We start from the raw sequence: 16571 nt of genomic DNA, 5'->3' as shown, positions 1-16571 counted from the left end.
TGAAGACATTCTCTGAAGGGCCTCATGGATGACATGAGAAAAGAATGTTGACCGAGAATGATGTTGTGTTAGCATGAAGCATGATATAAGAGGAATCTAACACTGGGAGATCCCGGATCTCACAGAAGTCCAAAGGTGGAATTGGCACTTAGTTTCTGGCAACAATGACCACCTTTGTGATTGATTCTTCTTTCTGCATCTTTGCAGCCTTTCTCTCCTGTACTGGATCCCAAACAATTAACGGAAGCCACATTGACAGCCTCTGGTGTAATGTAAGACTACAGCCATGTGGGAAAGTCAGGTCAAGCTAGTACCCAGAGAAAGACAAAGAAGGAGGAGGCTGTATATTCCTGAGTGAGCCTCTGACAGACACAAGTGGGCTGGGAAATTTGATATAGATGAAACACAAAGGCAGCGTGGAGCCAGTGACACATGGAGACTGCTGGAAAGTGAACTTTCTTTCCCATCGAGGAAGGAAAACTTGAATAAACTTTTTCAGAAAAATAAATCATTTTTATTGATCTCATCATATTGGTCTCATCAGCTGACTAATCTAATTACAGCTTGCTGCAAATGCTAGCAAACTGGTGGCCAACCCTCTTCATCTCTAAATCTCTGAAATCTCAGGCCCAGTGTCATGGTTCCCATTCGACCAGGTAAGAACTGTCCACTGAGGGATAATCTAAACCAACCTCCACTAGGCATTCCCTGGAGAGAGGACCTCAGTGACAAGGACCTTATATCCTAGATGGCCAGGTTCCCAGATTACATCTCGACCCTCCTGCTGATGGGCCTGTGCAAAGCTTCCTGGCATTATTGTATTTTTTTACTTCTGGTAACTGCTTTAAAAGAACAGAGCTCTTTGTTTAAAGGGGCCCAGGGACCTGATAATTGCCACAAGGCACATGAGTGGTTCCTATACTTTCTAAACTGTTTCTCTTTTAACATTAAATATTAAATTCATAATGTTTAGCCAAACTGTAGATGCTACCTGGAAAGGGGTGGTGATGCTATCAGAAAGATTGCAGAGACTGGTAAGAGAGACCTCCTGCATTACTTACCTCAGAACCACAAGAAAAAAAAATCACACACACACACACACACACACACACACACACACACACACACACACACACGAGTGGGATGAAGAGGGCAGGCTCACCCACCTGACAAAACAATGGCTGGAAACAAAGTATTTTGGCTTCTGGACTGCCTAGGGCTTTGGTCTCAGGCTGTTCTGACTTGAACAGACTATGACTCATCTCTCAGTTGTCGCCTGGAGATTCTAGAAGAAGCGTTTCCAAAATCATTAGGAGCTCCAGACCTCTCCATGCCTCTTTGTCTCTTGGTGCCTCTCTTCTCTCATGACTGGCATTTGTTTTTCTCACCCAGAATATTCCAGCTGTAACCTGGGCAGCTCTCATTCAATTCCTCCTCCACATCAAGCTAATCCCCAGTTCTCAGGAGACCATCTGTTGAAGGTACGCGGTCCATGAAAGCAGGGAGGAGGCTGGGGAAAACACAGCTGTACCAATTTTTAGAATAATAAATAGCCATTATTTTTTATTTATTATAATAGCTATTTTGCAGACTGGCTATGCTACAAAAATCATCTGCGATTTCTTGATGCAAACCTCCAACTTACAAATAGTAGAAATATCTGTCTCTGGGCCAAAGAGACATCCAGTGCTCAGCAAACCATATGTGTAACCCCGAAAACAAGATCTGAGCTACTTTGTAAAAGCATAAAGGCACAATAATGAAACAAAACAGCAATAAAGCCTAGTTTGTCAACCTGACTCTGACTTGCAGCTAACTGATTCTAGACTAGTTAAATAACTTGATCTTGTGTTTGCAGACTTCACTTCATACAATACATGCTCATCGAGTGTGGGGTAGGCTGACTGAAAGATAAGAAAATCAAACCTGAAGCAGTTGAATTCATGTTTTAGCAACCACAGACCTGAGAAGCAAGTGGCCATGTTGGAAGCACAGCTTTGAATCTAATGCTCACACTGGGTGTTACAAAGATGTTCCTGTGCTTCCTGCACCAGGCTGATATCTGTGTTTGCTAGAGGAGCTGCCAGAACTAAGCTCCCTTGCTTGCTTTGACTCCAGTGCCATTGTAAGAATAGTTACTTTAGTCCTCGCGGTGTCCAGTATGTTGTTCATGAAATAAGTCAACATCAGCTTGGCCCTGAAAGTACCAACAAGCTATTTTAATTCTGGAAATCAAATTTGTATTGTTTCCCTCACAAAAGGCTCATGTGTTAAAGGTTTGGTCCCCAGCTAGTGGAGCCAAGCCCTAAGACATGATTAAATCACGAGGTTATCATCAATACAATTCACAATTTCTTTTTTTTTGACACAGAATCTCAATATAAAGTCTAAACTGGCCTTGAACTTACAATTCACCTGCCTGTGCCTCCTAAGTGCTTGGATTGCAGGTATATGCTGCCAACCTATCTTAATAGGCTCATAATCTGATATCATCATTTGGAATGTAATGGCAACCTTTGAGGTGTCATATTTTCCAGGCCTTGCCCTACCTTCTGTCTGCTGGTTGGTTGCTATGAGGTCTTCTCCACCACACCCTTTAGCCATGATGTTTTGCCTCTCACTGGCCAGGAAATGTAGAGCCAAGTGGTCATGAACTGAAATATCCTAAACCAGGACCCACAACAAAATTGTTTTCTGCTTTCAGTAGTTATCTCAGGTATGACAAAACACCACAACCAAAAGCAACTTGAAGAGAAAAGAGTTTGTTTGGCTTATGTGGCCTAATCATAGTCCTTCATTGAAGGAAGCCAAGGCAGGAACTCAAGCAGGGAAGAGACATGAATGCAAGAACTGAAGCAGAAGCCATAAAGGACCACTGCTTACTGGCTTGCTTTCCACGGCCTTGCTCAGTTTGCTTTTGGTCACAACCCAGGACTGCTCATAGTGAGATGGACCTTCTCATATTAATCATCAGGAAAATACCCTGACTTGTCTACAGGCCAGTATGAAAGAGTGTCCTCTTAACTAGTTTCATCTTCCCAGATGACTCCAACTTGGATCAAATCAGATGAAAAGCAATAGTTCCAACTAGCACCAGCAATCTGGAAGCAGAGCAGAGAACAGGGCAAAAATATACAGCTCTCTTTTCAGGAATGCTTCTTGGATCTATATGTTAATATTTTCTCTTATCTCATTAGCATTATTTAAACACATAGACAAATTAAGGTCTGAAGGATTCTGTTAAATGTCTAGATAAGGATTTAAGTCCAGCTCTTCCTGAAAGGAGAAGTGCACATCTGTGTCATTCTCTGAAACAGGTAAACATTTTTAATAGTGTGAACAGACACCATGATCAAGGCAACTCTTGTCAGGACATTTAATTGGGGGTAGCTTACAGGTTCAGAGGTTCAGTCCATTATCATCAAGTTGGGAAACATGGCGGCACTCAGGCAGGCATGGCACAGGAGGAGCTGAGAGTTTGACAACTTGTTCTGAAGACAAACAGAAGACTGGAATCCTCAGACAGCTAGGAGAAAGCTCTCAAAGCCATCCCCCACAGTGACACACTTCCTCCAACACAGGCACACCTACACCAACAAGGCCACACCTCCAAATAGTACCACTCCCTGGGCCAAGAATATTCAAACCAAACAAATAGTAAGTTTCTTGGTCTTTAACAGACATGAAAAATCATATCTTTTCAGATAAAAATTAATCAGTTTTTTTCATATAACTTACTACAAAGAGTTCTGAAAAAACTGGTCAGTTTGTAACCATAGAGTTGAAATGCACCCTCTAGGTAACCTCTGTGCACATGTTAATCCCACCAAATAGGATAAAGACCACTGACCACACACTACAGCCAAATCAAAGTAAGCTTTATTGTGCACTATAAGAGAGCTGGCTTCGGGAGAACACCTTCAAGTGAGTTTCTTAAGCCCTTGATAGGGCAAGACCATAGGGTGTGGATATGGGGAGAGACTCTGCAAGCAAGCATGGATACAGAAGTGAGACCAGCAGTTAAGGAAATTTTCTAAAATATTTGTTACAAAACATTCAGTGGTTACAGTGGTGGACACAGCCCAGTTCCCAGAAACAGAAAATTAAATTTTACAGAAAACAGAAACCGAAATGAACTAGAGTATCAAAATGGCTCCTGATTACAAAATGGAGCCTGGGTGGTTTCTCACAAAAATCTACATGGAGATCTGAAGAATAAGTGATGGCTTTTTCTCTTACATTTCATTCTCACTTCCTATAAGTTTTATCAAAGGAAGTTATAATGTGGCCAATAATGAAAAATTATGAGTTTCCAAGAATGTTATAGCACAGGAAAACATCATCCCTGGTTTAATACATTTCTTTGTTCACCTCCCACAGGTTATTATTAGTAGTAGTAATAATTAAAATGTAAATAATTAAAGTGTCGACTATTAGTTGACACTTGGTGAACTGAATATCATAACAACATTGGACTTTAAAAGCTGTAAAAACTTCTGTATATGCACTGTTTTATTGTTTTAAATATTTGTTTTTATTCTTTAAACTACAAAGTAACCTATGAGAGTTTTGTATATATTTTATTTGGGCTGATCTACCTCCCCAACTTTCTCTTCCCTCATCCTCCCTACCCCCAGTTTCCCTCATACTCTTTGCCCAGTATTCTTCTTCACTTTGTTCCACAGTCTTTCTCAGCCCCTTCTCAAAAAGTCTTTCTTTCCAGTCTCATGAGCCCTTTAAAGTCTCTTAGGGCCGGGTGGTGGTGGCACACGCCTTTAATCCCAGCACTTGGGAGGCAGAGGCAGGTGGATTTCTGAGTTCGAGGCCAGCCTGGTCTACAGAGTGAGTTCCAGGACAGCCAGGGCTACACAGAGAAACCCTGTCTCGAAAAACCAAAAATAAAATAAAATAAAATAAAGCCTCTTAGGATTTACCCATATTTATTCCCACCTGATAAAAGGAATTAACACCAGAGCCTAGAATCTACACGTGAGACATTCATCTCTGAGCCAGAGTTTCCTTGTTTAATGTGTTTTCCATTTTATCCATTTTCCTAAAATGTTTACAATTTCATTTTTCTACATCTGAATTAATTCCCATTATGTATAATGCATCTCTCTGTTGATGGGCCTCTTGGCTAATACCATTTCTTTGCTGTTGTGAACAAGGCATTAATAAAAATAGCTGTACAAGTATTCCTGCAGTAAGATGTAGAATCTTTTGGGTATATGTTCAGGAGATGTGAGGCTAGATAATATAGTCATTCTCTTTTTAGTTTTTTTTTTTTTTTTTTTTTTTTTTTTTTTTTTGGTAAGTCTCCATGCTGGTTTTTAAAGTATCGACACTAGGTTACATTTCTATGAACAGTGAATAAAGGTCTTTCTCCCTGTATCCTCCCCATCATTTATTATTTTTTTATGGTGGCCATTCTGATGGAATCTGTAATGATTTCTAATTATTGACAATGGAGTCTAGAATTTGATCTTAAAGACACATTTCTAGGCATGTGTGTAAGGGATAATCTTATTGGTTTAATTAATGTAAAAAGATCCACTTTAAATGTTGGCAGCTCTGTTTCCTACAGTAGGGTCCTAGACTATAAATCAAAAAGAAAGCTAGCTAAGCACGAGTATTCATTGCTTTCTGCCTTCTGACAAAGGGTACAGTAAGACAAGCCACTTCAAATCCCTAATGCTAGGACCTCTATACTATGGTGGAAGTATCCTTAAAATGAGAACCAAAAGAAATAGGTTTTTGCCAGGCAGTGGTGGCACACACCTTTAATCCCAGCACGTGGGAGGCAAAGGAAGGTGAATTTCTGAGTTTGAGGTCAGCCTGGTCTACAGAGTGAGTTCCAGGACAGCCAGGGCTACACAGAGAAACCCTCTCTCAAAAAACCAAAAAAAAAAAGTTTTTTCCCTTAAGTTCCTTTTGTCAAGATACTTTACCACAGAAGTAGGAAAAGAAACAAATACAGAAATTCGTTATCAGAAGTAGTGTCACTTTATGGAATAAACCTGACAATGTCGTTCTTCTGGTTTTGGAACTGGCTTGTGGAAGAGTTTTCATCTGTAGGATAAGGAAGTCCATTTTTTGACTGATAGTTTTGTGTTTTGAGTGTTTAATTTTTTGTAGTTCATTAGATATTTTCAATATTAGGCCCTTGTCTGAAGTATAACTAGAAAATAATTTCTACTTTTACAAACATTTTCTATTCATTTTGTCAATATTTTTGGTATACAGAACCCTTTAAATTTAATATTATATTTATTAATTTGTGCTATCCCCTGTGCTAGTGGGGTTCTATTTGGAAATGTGCTGCTTAACCCCACATCTTAGAGAGATTTCCTATGTTTTTAAGCAGTTCAAGCACATAGAGTCTCAAATTAAGATTTTGATACAGTTTGAATCAATTTTTGTACATGGTGATGAATATGGATTTAATTTCATTCTTTTGCAGGTGGAGATCCATTTTTGATAGACCCATTTATTGAAAAAAATATGGTCTTTCCAGTAGATATTTTGAGACCTTTATTAAAAATTAAAGGCCCATAATGTGTAGATTTATCTTAGGCATTTTAATTCATTTCATAGATCTACATGTCTGTCTTTGTTCCGTTGCCATGTCTACATGGCTGTCCTTGTGCCATTGCCATGTGTACATGTCTGTCATTGTGCCATTGCCATGTCTACATGTCTTTGTGCCATTGCCATGTCTACATGTCTGTCTTTGTGCCATTGCCATGTCTACCTGTTTGTTTTTGTGCTGCTGCCATGCTTTCTTTATCACTGTAACTCTATTACATAATTTGAGATCAGGTAATACAAGGCCTCCAGCCTTGTTCTTTCTGCTTAGTCAATATTAATCAATATTGAATAATCATGGTCTTTTGTTATTACATATGTTTTTTTTCTAGTTCTGTGAAGAATATATTTGGAATTTTGATGGGGATTGCATTAAATCTGAAGATTGCTCCTGAGCTTGAGGAACATCTAAAGTCAGGAGCATAGATAGTCTTTCCACCATCTAATGCATTCTTCATTTTCTTCTTTTGGTGTCTTAAAGTTTTCCCTTACACAGGATTTCACACCCAAGGTTAAATTTACTCCTTAATATTTTTGAGGCAACATATATCATCTAAAAATCTAGCAATCCTAGAGTAACAAATGCCTCTCAGTGAGAATGACTACATAAAATTCCAGACAAAGAATTCAAAAAAAAATGATGATGAATGTGCTCAAAGAAGTTAAAGAAGCCATTAATAAACTCCTGGATGAGTAACAAGAAAATACAAACATACAAATAAATGAAATAAAGAAGCAAATACAGAGCTGAAAATGGAATTCAACAAAGGTAAATGCTGAAGAGAAGACAAACTAAAATGATGCTTAAAATAAAAAAATTAAAAATTGAAATGAGAAGCTCACTAGAAACCCTCAATAATAGAATGTACCATGGGGAGGACATGGTCAGGGATTGAAGACTTGGTCGAGGAGTTGATATCTTCAGTCAATGACAATGATAAAAATTTAAAACTGTACAAATGGAACATGCACTATCTCTAGTACATCATTTTAAAAATTAGTAATTATGGCCCAAGAAGAAGGAGAACTCCACACAAAAAGCACTGAAAATATTTTCAATACAATCATAGATTTCCCAAATCTAAATAGAGGCCCATCAAAGTGTAAGAGGCATATAAAATATGAAATAGTAGCAGAAAAGACACACATACATCATATATTTAAAACATAGTGTCCAGAACAATGAAATCATATGAAAGCTAAGTGAAAAGTACCAACTCATATATAAAGCCAGAAACATTAAACCCACAAGGGAAAAATGATATCTATTTAGTCCTGAAAAACTACAGCCACAAACTCAAACTAATAAACCCAGCAAAACCATGTGTTATAGTTGATGGAGAAAAAGAAATATTCCATGACAAACGTAAACTAAGAAATTTTAATGACCACTAAATTACCTCTTCAAAAGATACTGGAAAAAATATCAGGGCAGTGGTGGCACATGCCTTTAATCCCAGCATTGGGAGGCAGAGGCAGGCAAATTTTTGAGCTTGAGGCCAGCCTAGTCTACAGAATGAGTTCCAGGACAGCCAGGGCTACACAGAGAAACTGTCTTGAAAAACCAAAACCAACCAAACAAACAAAAGAAGAATAATTAAGCTCTTTTGGCCTTGCTTGCTGCCAGACTTGCCACCATGGGCCGTTTGATCCGAGACCAGAAGAAAGGCGCCGGTTCTGTGTTTTGTGCACACATGTGAAACACCAGCACCGCAAGGGCACTGCTCGCGCCTGCGTGCTGTGGACTTTGGACTTTGTAGAGCAACAAGGCTACATTAAAGGTATTGTAAAGGACATCATTCATGATCCTACCACAGCGCTCCCTTCGGGAAAGTAGTTTTTCGCAATCCCTATCAATTCAAGAAGTGGACAGAGCTGTTCATCGCAGCAGAGGGAATCCACACTGGACAGTTTGTGTAACTGCAGCAAGAAGGCCCAGCTGAATATCCGCAATGTTTTGCCCGTGGGCACCATGCCTGAGGGTACTGTTGTGTGTTGTCTGGAGGAGAAGCCTGGGGACAGAGGCAAGTCGGCACAAGCTTCTGGGAACTACTTCACAATCTTCTCCCACAACCCGGAGACCAAGAAGACCCAAGTGAAGCTGCCTTCAGGGTCTAAGAAAGTCATTTCCTCTGCCAACAGAGCTGTTGTTGGCATAGTGGCCGGTGGGGGCAGAATTGGCAAGCCTATCATAAAGGCTGGCAGTGCCTACCACAAGTACAAGGCAAAGAGGAACTTCTGGCCACGTGTGAGGGGTGTGGCCATGAATCCGATGGAGCATCCCTTTGGAGGTGATAACCACCAGCACATTGGCAAACCCTCCACTATCCAAAAAGATGCCCCTGCTGGGCACAAAGTGAGTCTCATTGCTGCCCGCCTGACTGGTCGGCTATGTGGAAACAAAACTGTACAGGAGAAGGAGAACTAGAGTTCAGGAGCTAATAATGTATGTCCTTTGGCTAAATAATATAATATAATAATAATAATAATAATAATAATAATAATAATAATGATAATAATAATTAAAGAGGCTGCAGGGGGAAATAAAAGATGTTAAAATGTTAAACAAATAAAGACTAGAAACACACCAAACACTACAAAAATTGTTGAAATAAAAGGAACTCACTCACACATTTCAATAATAACTCTGAATTTGTTGGGGTTCAGGAAATTGCCACACAAATCATGTGTACACCAATTAAGCAAGTTAACACTCAGTTAAACATGAACAATGTATTGAACACACACCATAATACTGGACGCCCAGGTCCACAAGAAGGGAAAATCTAATTGTAGCACTAGTTGGCTCTCAGAGTAGACTTCTTTATAGAAAAACCCAGGTTCAAAAGTTCAAAGGTAAAAGGAGACAGAGCAGTTGGCTTACTAGGCCAAGTATTGTCAGCAAACCTTAAGCTGATTGGTCCTGAGTCAGGTAAGGAAGTGATGGATGGGTGGTAAACATGGCAGTTTCAGAGCGTTGAGATAACAAAGCATAAGTATTATAATCATAACTTTTTGGTTTAATAGTAGCATTCTTCAGTGTCAGCCACAAAAAACACAGTGATAGCCCTGACTCAAGATATTTTAGACATAACAGTTTATACTGACCTTTGGTTTGGCGGGTCTTATGTAAAGCTTTGTGGAATTTTTTAAGTTTAGCAAACCTCATCTAGAACATTCAGAACATACAGAACAAAACAGTGTATGTGGTCATCATGTCCTTGCTCCAGGTTACTTCTCAGTGTCAATGACTGGCATATATGTTACAGTAACAATATGAAATAGCTGGCAGGCATAAACAAAATGGTTACAACTACTCTGGGGGGGGGGGAGCCAGATCATAACAAATTGTTAGTCTTAATTTCCAAAATCAGAAGACACAGGCAAGCAGGCTGGATTTAAAAGCAGGATACTTCTGTTTGCCATCTCCAGGAAACACACTTTACCACTAAATATATGCAAAATTTTAGGAATAAATGATGCATAATTCACAGAGAACCTCAAAATACTATGTAGCAAAGCAGTCCTGAGCTAAATGAATAGTACTGAGGATACCAGCATACCTGATTTCAAGTTATACTATAGATTCATAATAACAAAAACAGCATTGTACTAGTATGAATACAAACATAGATTGATGAAATAAAATGGATTTAAGATTTGAACTTCCGCCGGGCGTGGTGGCACGCGTCTTTAATCCCAGCACTTGGGAGGCAGAGGCAGGCGGATTTCTGAGTTCGAGGCCAGCCTGGTCTACAGAGTGAGTTCCAGGACAGCCAGGACTACACAGAGAAACCTTGTCTCGAGAAAAAAAAAAAAAAAAAAGATTTGAACTTCCTGCTTCAGCTGCCATGCCTGCCTGAAGCCACACTTTTCTGCCATGATGGTGAATTTTATCCCTCTGGAACTATAAGTCCAAAGAAAACCTTCTCTCAGTAAGTTGCTTTGATCACTGTATTTTTGTTTCAACAATAGAAAACTAAAATAAAACAGTCGTGTAGGGATGAGGATTCTGTTTTAGATGTAAGTGTGACTTGTCATCATGGTCTTGAGATGTGACTGCTTTCCTCCAACTATTACACAAAGAAGCTGTTCTGGGCTAATGGCTGTCAATCAGCCCTCTGTGATGCTAACTGATGCTTGCAGCAGTCAACTTATAAACAGAAAAGACTTACAGCTTTGAAGGTTAATTCAGGTCCATATTTGGTCAACTGTATTGCTCTCAGATGTGTACCAAGGCAGAATATCATTGTGGCAGCATGTGGCCAAACCGTTCACCTGGTGGCAAAATGCCTAAGTTTAAGGGGGCAGAAGGTGTTGACTCTCAATATTCCCTTCATAGAACATCTCCAGTAGTTTTCAAGGTTCTCAATATCCCCTTTACAGAACACCTCCAGGAGTGTAAAACCATCTACTATACCTCATCTCCTAGAGAATCCACCACCTCCCAATAAAACCATTGAATGGTAGAGAATCTAACCAACACATGGAGGACACTTGTCTAAATCGTAAGAAATAGGGACCCATTTAGTGCCCATGGATTGCTTTTTAAACAAACACAAGAATATAACAGAAAGTAGTACATATAGATTCTCATGGTGTCCAAAGAAGTTCTGAGATGAACTGGTTCATGTTGCTGCATATGAGAAGATTTGGTAGGACTATAGAGTGTCCTGCTTTCAATGAGAAAGGCAGAGAGAAATGAGACTCTTCTATGTCATCTATCCAACAATGGTGGAATCTAAGTCCACAGTGGCCAATAACAGGGATACTTTAAGAGAGAGGCTGGGGGGGGGGCAATAATTTTTAGTGAGAAGTTAGGAGAGGAATGTACTTTTTTTTCAACCTGTTTCAGGCATCACAGGCCAGTAAGATGTTCCCGCATGAGATGTCTTTGCAATTACCCTGGACTTGGCCTAGGATGCTGGTATTTTCCAGCAGAAAGAACTCTCTCAAGGATTAACAAACTTGACCAAAAAGGTGAGAATCTGGTTTCTTGGCATGCTGCTCTACTCTCTGCCTCACACCACATGTCTCAACTTTTAATATGAAAAGGAACATGTGTCATGTATTTTAAAATCACGGCGGGCACAATAAAATCAAAACATTTAAGGTGCTTTTTTTTTTTCCTGGGGAGAGATACAAGTCCAGTAATTAATCATTGATCAAACCACCAATGCCTAAAAGAGAGGTGGTTTGACTGACTCATAGTCTCATAAAAAGAACTTGGTTTTTCCAAGAGCTCTTAATTGAATGCCCAGATCGGTAATAGGTGCCTGGCAGCCTCTTTCCTTGGTGCTTAATAGCTAAGGATGAGCACTTGACTTCCTACCAAAGTATAATTTCATTGGAACAAAGAGTAACTTGAGATTTACAAAGCTAGGGGTGTTTTGTGTGTGTGGGTGTGTGTGGGGTGTGTGTGTGTGTGTGTGTGTGTGTGTGTGTGTGTGTGTTTAATAAAGTACCGTGTTTAATCCTTAAAATTATCCCAGTTTCTCCAGTGTTTTAGTTAGACTAGTGACCTGATCTTAAAATGGTCTACTGGACAGAAACTGGTAGTTAGTACTATTACATTTTTGTTTATGTGCCTCATTAATTTAGTTATTCACTTTATATCCCAGTCCCACCACCTCACCCTTGTTTGTTTTTTAAAGTTCTTTGTAACTAATTATTAGCCATAAACTCAAAGCTTTATGTGTCCTGTATTATAAAAGTTATTTTGCTTTCGTATGTACCATTTAATGGGAAGTAGAAAGTTTCTGGACTAATTAGGTGAATGCTTGTGAAAGAACCTAGCTCAAAACATTACTAACAAATTGATTAATTCAGAATTAAACACTGCTGATTGCAAAGAGTAGAGCAGTGGTTGCCAGAGTCTGGGGAGGGGGGCGTGTGATGGTGATGAGGAAAGGTTGGTCAGCATGTGCTATGTTACAGTTTGATGGGAGAAAGAAATTCTGGTATGCTGTTGCATAATAAAAGGACCATAGGTACTGATAATATTTGGTATGGGGGTCCTGCTGAAGGCAAATAGATTTGGGGCAGTTTAGAGAGGAGGATTGATGTGGCAAAAATTTCCCTGCCCAATCAATTTGCAGTGGGATGCCTATGATTGGATAGGAAAAAGTGAGGCGGAGCTAAGGGAGGCAGAGACAGGAAGGCCAAGAGAAGTGAGAGAGAGTTGAGAGAGTTGGCAGGATGATATGAGAAGGTTAGGATAGATGGGATAACTTGTCTAATCTGTGTAAGCATCTTGTGATTTGAGTATTTGCTGATTTATAAATTTGTTTAGTTAATCTTAAGCTTTAGAGTTTTGATTTACTGGGTTACTGGAAGGTGTGTCTGCCGATAACTGCGTGGTTATGGCTGTGAAGGAACTAGCAGCTCCAAGGACAAGTGGAACTGGAGCTGCAATCACAGCAACTAGTCGCTACAGGGTCAAGCTAGAGTGGCCTGGCAGAACCAGCTAGGGAGCTCTGGCCCCAGCTTGCTGAGACAAAATGGGTTTAGTGAGGGAACATGGCGTCAAAGCCTGGAAACAGTCTCCTTTCTACCACTTCCCGCTACAGACTGAGAGTCCGTGTATGGCAGGTCCCAAGAAAGGTAGATGGGGGCAACCTAAGGAAGAAGAAGGAGAGAGTTCTACTCAGTGTTGATGTCAGCAAGAAGCCCTAGGAAGAAATTGGGAGGAGGAAGGATAGGATGGAGTCCTACATGGCAACATGATCAATATAGAGGGTTCTAGGAAAGGCAGAGAGGTGTTTGGGAAACCTCAGGAAGAGGAAGAAGAGGACCAGAAACAGACGAGTCTCAGGAAAGGCAGGGTCTTGGACAGCCTTGGACAGTAAAGAATACAGCTCTCCTCAGCAGTTCGCTCTCAGCACAGGGTCCTGAGGAAAGCAGAGCGTGGTTAGACATCCTAGGGAGAAGGCTGGTTTTTCATTTTATTAAGAAAAAATGAAGGAGAGATAAGCAAGTATCTTAGCATCTTTCTGTTTCATTCTCTAACAGAAAAAAAATAACTAGAACAATCTTTTCCTTCCATGAGCTAGCCTTCAAAGCATACTACTAATGTGGGTATCCTACCAGTTCTGTGGAGTTTGTGTGGTTGAGTGTGTTTAAAATTTTAATGGATGCATTTTTTAAAAACACAATTATATACTTAAATAAATGTTTTCCATTTACATTAATTCTATAGGTTACAAAGATGACATGCGAGTGTTTTTTTATCTGCATGTGTGTTGTGAAATTTTGTTCTCCAATATGGTGTCAACATTGCCCTCTTGAACCCAGCAACTGTAATTACCCACAGGACACTCACATAAGATTAGTCCCATTACCATTCAATCAGAGTGGAGGGGAGACCATGAGACAGTTGTACTACATGCATAAGATCCCATCTTCCTGAGGGTATATAAGTGGTTTGAAGTTGTTGAAGCAAGAAATTTCTTCTATGGTGTAACAGCCTGTACATTGCCCTTGTTTCTGTTAGCAACCTCAATGAAACTCATTAGGTAATCAAACTAGACCTGGATGGAATTATTTCTTTGGTCTGTCGTTTGTATCCTATTAGTGAATAGATGTTTGTGTCTCCCCAGGAAATGATGCTAGAACTTCAGTATCAAAAATGAAAATAAAGGAGATCATAAAGGCAATTCAATTTTTATTTAATTCTTACTTTTGCATTCGATTCCAAAAGCATGGGCCATGTCCATTCACTGTGACACAAAACACACACATGCACACACACACTTGAGCATGCACACAGAGAGAGAGGGAGACAGAGAGGGAGAGATAGACAGAGAGACAGAGAGACAGAGACACTCAAAGTCTGAGAGAATGATAAGCCTCACCTCTGAACATCTTGATTCTAAGTAAGCTAATTATTAAATGATAGCCAACTCTATCCATGCCCTGCTCCTGGCCTGTGCCCACATAGATCACCAACACTGAATGTCACAGAGCCTGGCCTCAGGTCCTCTTATCTCTTCCCTTCCCAGACACATAGCATATGAGGTCACAGCCACCAGAGCAGATTTACTTGGTTTCGGGATTAGAACAGTGATGTGAGTTCATTTTCCATCCCTGTAATAAACGTTGACCAGAAGCAGCTTTATTCACATAGACAGAGCAGATATACATAGCACTGTATACATCACAGTGCCATATACACCACAGTGCTGTGTACATCACAGTGCCATATACACCACAGTGCTGTGTACATCACAGTGCTGTGCACATCACAATGCTGTGCACATCACAGACCTGTGCACATTACAGACCTGTGCACATCACAGTCCTGTGCACATGACAGTCCTGTGTACATCACAGTCCTGTGTACATCACAGTGCTATGTACATTACAATGCTATGTACATCACAGTGCTGTATTCATCACAGTCCTGGGTACATCACAGTGCTGTGTACATCCCAGTCCTGTGTACATCCCAGTCCTGTGCACATCCCAGTCCTGTGCACATCACAGTCCTGTGTACATCAGAGTCCTGTGCACATCAGAGTCATGTGCACATCACAGTTCTGTGTACATCACAATGCTGTGCAGATCACAGTCCTGTGTACATCACAGTGCTATGTACATTACAGTGCGATGTACATCACAGTGCTGTATTCATCACAGTCCTGGGTACATCACAGTGCTGTGCACTTCACAGTTCTGTGTACATCACAGACCTGTGTACATCACAGTGCTATGTACATCACAGTGTTGTGCACATCACAGTCCTGTGCACATCACAGTGCCATGTACACCACAGTGCTATGTACATCACAATGCTGTGCACATCACAATGCTGTGCACATCACAGTCCTGTGCACATCACAGTCCTGTGTACATCACAGTCCTGTGTACATCACAATGCTGTGTACATCACAGTCCTGTGTACATCACAGTGCTATGTACATCACAGTGTTGTGCACATCACAGTCCTGTGTACATAACAGTGCTGTGTACATCACAGTACTGTGTACATCACAGTCCTGTGCACATCACAATCCTGTGCACATCACAGTCCTGTGCACATCGCAGTGCTGTGCACATCGCAGTGCTGTGCACATCACAGTCCTGTGCACATCAGAGTCCTGTGCACATCACAGTCCTGTGTACATCAGAGTCCTGTGCACATCACAGTCCTGTGTACATCACAGTCCTGTGCACATCGCAGTCCTGTGTACATCACAGTGCTGTGCACATCACAGTCCTGTGTACATCACAGTCCTGTGTACATCACAGTGCTGTGCACATCACAGTCCTGTGTACATCACAGTGCTGTGTACATCACTGTCCTGTGCACATCACAGTCCTGTGCACATCACAGTCCAGTCCTGTGCACATCACAGTCCTTTGCACATCACAGTGCTGTGCACATCACAGTGCTGTGCACATCCCAGTCCTGTGCACATCCCAGTCCTGTGCACATCATAGTCCTGTGCACATCACAGTGCTGTGTACATCACAGTCCTGTGTACATCACAGTCCTGTGTACATCACAGTGCTGTTTACAACATAGTGCTTTGTTTATCATAGTGCTGTATACACATGTGGTGCTCTGTACATATATAGTTCTGTGTACATATGTAGTGCTGTATATGTACACAGTACTGTGTATATCACAGTGCTTTACACATTCATAGTGCTGTAAACATACATAGTGCTGCTTCTCAGCTCATACCTACCACTCTCTTCGTCAGGGCTTCTATTGCTGCAATAAAACACCATGACCAAAATCACCTTGTGGAGGAAATGCTTTATTTCATCTCAGACTTCAAGGTAACAATCCAGTACTGATGAATCAGCACAGAAACTCTGGCTAGTTGAAACCTACAGGCAGGGACTGAGGCACAGACCTTGAAGAGATGCTGCTTAGCTTGCCATGGCTTACACGTTTGGCTTTTTTATGCCATCTGGGACCTCTGGCCCAAAGATGGTACCACCCACAATGACCTGCCCTTCCCACATCAATTACTAAT

At 40.7% G+C, this 16571-nt stretch overlaps 1 pseudogene; it reads left to right on the top strand.

The window, feature by feature from the left end:
- The first annotated feature begins 8222 nt into the window (after positions 1-8222).
- Positions 8223-9013, top strand: LOC117719966 (large ribosomal subunit protein uL2 pseudogene; annotated as a pseudogene).
- The last annotated feature ends 7558 nt before the right edge of the window (positions 9014-16571 follow it).

The sequence above is a fragment of the Arvicanthis niloticus genome, chromosome 14 (assembly GCF_011762505.2).
Source record: "Arvicanthis niloticus isolate mArvNil1 chromosome 14, mArvNil1.pat.X, whole genome shotgun sequence".
Classification (NCBI taxonomy): domain Eukaryota; kingdom Metazoa; phylum Chordata; class Mammalia; order Rodentia; family Muridae; genus Arvicanthis; species Arvicanthis niloticus.
Note: the sequence above shows the minus strand (reverse complement) of the source record. Positions and strands in the feature narration are given on the sequence as shown.